The sequence below is a fragment of the Eucalyptus grandis genome, chromosome 8, assembly GCF_016545825.1.
Source record: "Eucalyptus grandis isolate ANBG69807.140 chromosome 8, ASM1654582v1, whole genome shotgun sequence".
Classification (NCBI taxonomy): domain Eukaryota; kingdom Viridiplantae; phylum Streptophyta; class Magnoliopsida; order Myrtales; family Myrtaceae; genus Eucalyptus; species Eucalyptus grandis.
This window is the reverse complement of record NC_052619.1, coordinates 41,051,176-41,056,392: the sequence shown is the minus strand read 5'-3', so window position 1 is coordinate 41,056,392 and position 5,217 is coordinate 41,051,176.

The following is a 5,217-nucleotide window of genomic DNA, read 5'->3' as shown; positions in this document are numbered from 1 at the left end:
TGCTATATAAGCCTACGGGCTTTGATATATCAACTTAGAGTGAACAATATACTTTATCAGCTTAAAGTGAGCATAATCGGTATATTATATCAGCCTATGAGCCTGGATATATAAGCTTAGAGTCAATAGTATACCTTAGCAGCTTTTGGTGAGCATTATCAGTATACTATATTAGCCTACAGGCCTTGATATATTTGTTTAGCATGAGCATTATACTTTATCAGCTTAGAGTGAGCATTATCAATATACTATATTAGCCCGAGGGCCTTGATATATCAGCTTAGAGTGAGTAGGATACTGTACCAGCTTCGATGAGTTATACCATATGTTGTCAGCTTAAGGTGAGTAATGTTCGAATTGATCAAATCGTGTGGATGGTATTGATGGTATGGAGTCGAGTGAGTCGACTGATCGACATTTGATGTGAATCGAATTGAAATGATTGGGTGATTTTATAAATTGTACTAACTTACAGGAAGGAACTCAATCAAAGGTAAGTCCTTTGATTTGTGTTTGTGCTTAGGCAGCCCTTGGGACGTATTTCCTTCCTTGTTGGAGTTTAGGGGATGGACTTGCTGAGACGTCATCTCACCCCGTTGTGAGATAACATTTACAGGTCCCTAGATGGTTGTACCTCCCGAGTGTTTTGGCCAACTGAAAAATGGTCACTGAGCATATCTTATTTTCCACTTCATGGGAACCCTAGGGGATGGGTTGATGAGGGTCTACCCCATACGGTGCCCCATCAATATAAATCATGGTACCGTCGTGAGCGGAATGGATAGAGAGAAGATCTTATACTGGAATCTAAGGTCCTTATATCGGTGCTAGAGGTTGCTTTTGGAAAAGGCACCGCAGATCCTCCTAACGGTTCAATGGTGGACCCGAGTCTGTTGGATCTAGGATCTTCGGAGTATTCAGTTGAAGACTCGAATGCTTAGAAGATCTATAGCACTCTAGACCCCTCTTTTTGCAGACCTTGTATATATCGGCTATTATTGTATATGACATAGTTTGATATATGTATATAAGTGTGTTGTGGTTTGAAAATTTTGTGGCCTTGCTTTTCTATCCCATCTTGTTGTTGTCTGGGGATTTATTTATTCGCCTCCACATGCGCATTTAAAATGAATGGGTCAGCGATGCATCTTGGGACGTCGCAATTTAATCGACCACCGAGGGATGGGCATGCGCTCGGAGGATTGAGGCATGACATCCCCATTTAAGTGGTATCGGAGCAAGGTTAGTGTTTGGAGTGATAAGGTGCGACGGTTTATGGGATAGTTAGTAGGAATGGCCTTTATTTCATGTTGGTGCATGTTTGTGATAGTTGGTTGGTAAATTGTTTGTTGATGATCACTCAACTTCTAATTCGATGTGGAATTGGAAGGCAGGTTTTAGTAGAAAGCTTGAGTCATAAGTAATCAGGAGCATAGGACTCCTAGAAAGTGTACAATAGGACCTATTATTGTGGGTAGGACACCGACGAGGGTCGATACCCAGGAAGTCGTGGTCGAGCTCTAGCTCAGGCTAGCACTAGTGGAGTAGCACCACCTTCTGTTAGTGCTGGGGTAGTAGCCCCTAATGATCCAAGGTTCGCTAGGATCATGCAGGTGCTAGAGATGTTGGAAAATAGGATGGATCATAAGGCTTAGATTCAAGCTGCCAGTGCTGCCGCTTTAGCCATTGCTACCATAGCTGCCGCGGATGCTACCGACACTCTTGCCACACCTGTCGCCACACCTGCTGAGGTTCCACTAGGGAACGTGGTCGTTGGGAGACCGATGCATAAGTTGGTGGAACAGTTTTTAAAGCTAAACCCACCGAGGTTGACTAGAGCAGGAGACCTCGAAGTTGTAGCACTTTGAATTCAAGGCTTAGAGAAGGCCTTTGCATTGCTAATGTGCACTGAGGCGGAGAAGGTAGTCCTTGCAACCTACCAAATGCAAAGAATTACGAGTACTTGGTGGAGAGCCACCTAAGGAGTAGTATTCCCCAAAAGGTGTAGTCCCAGAGTGGAACACCTTTGTCGAAGTCTTCAACAACAAGTACTTCTCTGATAGTGCCAGAGAACTGAAGATGGCAAAATTTCTGCTCCTTCGCCAAGGTTCAATGACTGTAGATCAGTATGAAGCGAAGTTCGCTGAACTATTGCAGTACGCTCCCGAACTAGTTAAGAATCTGGTAAACCGAGCTACAAGGTTTAAAGATGGGCTTAGACTGGAAGTGAGAAGCCTGCTGGTGCCATTAAATCTAAAGAACTACAACGACCTTTATGAACGAGCTCAACTGATAGAGAAAGATCAAAATGAACAAGCTGCCTCGTTTGGATCGAGGTTTACTTCGAACAGAGACAAGAACTAGTTTGGGAAGAAACCCATGACTGGAGGAAGATTCCAAGTTCCACCCAATAGGATAGGTGGAATTGGCAAGTCAATGCTAAGTCAAAATGGCGTGTGTCACTTCTGTGGAAGGCAACATGGTACAGTTTCGTGCCCTCGGAGGACGGGCGCTTGTTTTGAATGTGGCCAGCAGGGTCACATGGCTAGAGATTATCCTAGAAGACCAAGAAGACAACAACAATTACCGATGCCGCCACCAATGGGTCAGATCAGGGGATTCGCATAGTAAAACGCGCCACAGGGTGGACAGATTAAACCCCCAGCTCAAGGGACAGTGTATGCTATCACAAGAGGTCTGACAGAGGACGCGCCTAATGTGATTACAAGTATGGTTTCGCTGAACGACTATGCTGCTTATGCTTTATTCGACCATGGCGCAACTCATTCTTTTATTGCTGAGCAATATGTTAAGCTGATAGGATTAAGTCTTGAGTTGCTGGAGTCAGTGGTTAAGATATCTACACTATTAAAGGATAAGGTGTTGTCTACATTAGGTTGTTCTGGTTGCAAGTTAACGATTGGTGGGCGAGAGGGGAGGATAGACTTATTAGTCCTAGCCATGTATGATTTTGATTTGATAATTGGCATGAATTGGCTCACTAAGCAACGAGCTAAGATGGACTGCTATCGTAAATTGATTCTGTTTAATCCATTAGAGGGTGAAAGTTTCGAGTTTGTTGGGAGTTGAGGAGGACCCTTGATTACTCTGATCTTGTCGCTTAAGGCAACCCGTTTGTTAAGTAAGGGTTGTCAAGGTTACCCAGCAACTATCGTGGATACGATAGTTGAGGAGCTAAAGATTGAAGATATTGCAGTAGTACAAGAATTTCCAAATGTATTCCCGAAGGAGTTGCTAGGCCTACCGCCAGAGAGAGAGATTGAGTTCATGATCGAGTTAGCACCCGGGACAGAGCCAATTTCTAAGGCTTCTTATCAGATGGCGTTATCTAAGTTGAAAGAACTGAAGGTAGTTGGACAAGAGATTCATACATCCCAGTGCATCACCCTGGGGAGCACCAATTCTATTCGTGAAGAATAAAGATGGTTCGTTGCGTCTGTGCATTAACTATCATCAACTCAATCGGGTGATGATGAAGAACAAGTATCCACTCCCGAGGATCGACGACTTGTTTGATCAGTTACAAGGAGCGTCGATACTTTCAAAGATCGACTTGAGGACAGGGTATTATCAGTTAAGGATAATAAATAAGGATATACTAAAGTTAGCGTTTCATACTCGAAACGGCCATTATGAGTTTACTGTAATGTCGTTTGGTTTAACAAACGCTCCATATGCTTTTATGGATTTGATGAACCGAGTGTTTAAGGAATACTTGGATTAGTTTGTGATCATGTTCATTGATGATATTCTAGTATATTTGAGAAGTGCTGAGGAACACGAGAGACATTTGAGAATGGTATCGCTGACTCTGAGGATTCATGAGTTGTATGCCAAGTTTAGTAAGTGCAAGTTTTGGTTGAATCGTGTTGCGTTCCTAGATCACGTGATTTCAAGTGAAGGAATCTCCGTGGACCCAGCCAAGATTGAAGTAGTGATCCATTGGCCAAGACTGACTACAGTGACAGAGATCATAAGTTTTTTGGGTTTAGCAGGCTATAAAGACGGTTTGTGGAAGGATTTTCAGCATTAGCATCGCCGTTAACTAGCCTGTTGAAGAAGGAAGAAAAGTTTGTGTGGATAGACAAGTGCAAGCGTAGTTTCCAAGAGCTTAAGCAGTAGTTGATTACTGCACCTGTGTTGACCATTCCATCTGGTCCTGGAGGATACGAGATCTACAATAATGCGTCATTCAGAGGATTGGGTTGCGTGCTGATGTAACATGGTAGGGTTGTTGCATACGCCTCCCGTTAGTTGAGATCTCATGAATAGAACTACCCGACACATGACTTGGAAGTCGCAGCAATCATTTTCGCTCTGAAGATTTGGAGACATTATTTGTGTAGAGAAAGATTCCAAATCTTCACTAACTATCAAAGTCTCAAGTACCTATTCTCTCAAAAGAAGTTAAATATGAAACATCATCGCTGGATGGAACTTCTGAAGGACTATGATTGTGATATTTTGTATCACCCTGAGAAAGCAAATAAGGTCGCCAACACTTTGAGTCGGAAGTCTTCAATCACACATATGCTGGTTAAGGATTGGAATTTACTCGAGAGAGCTTGAGATTTGGTTTTCAAATTCGAGGTAGGCCACCATTTGAATCTTATGGTCACCTTCATAATTGAGCCGAATATTCAGATCATGATCAAGGCACTTCAGCCAACAGACCTAGATGTTCAGAAGATTTTGCAAGAGGATATCAGTAAGAGAAATGCTTATTTTTAGATTTCTGAGGATGGAACACTGAGGTTCCAGGGACGATTGTGTGTACCTGACGATGCAGAACGTAGAGAGGAGATCTTATTAGAAGTTCATCGTAGTAGTTACAACATTCATCCTGGCAGTACGAAGATGTATCAGAATCTGCATCAACACTATTGGTGGTCTAGTATGAAGGCGGACATTGTCAAGTATGTTGCTAAGTGTCTAACGTGTCAGCAAGTGAAGACACATCATTGTAATCCGGGAGGGCTCCTACAACCTCTTGAAATTCTAGAGTGAAAATGGGAGTATATCACAATGGATTTTGTGACAGGCTTATCGAGGAGTCAGAGAGATAATGATTCCATTTAGGTAGTGGTCGACAGACTGACAAAGTTGGCTCATTTCATTATAGTACGGAAGGACCTTGATTTGGATAGGCACGCAGAGTTGTACGTGCGTCAAATTGTTCATCTGCGTGGAGTGCTG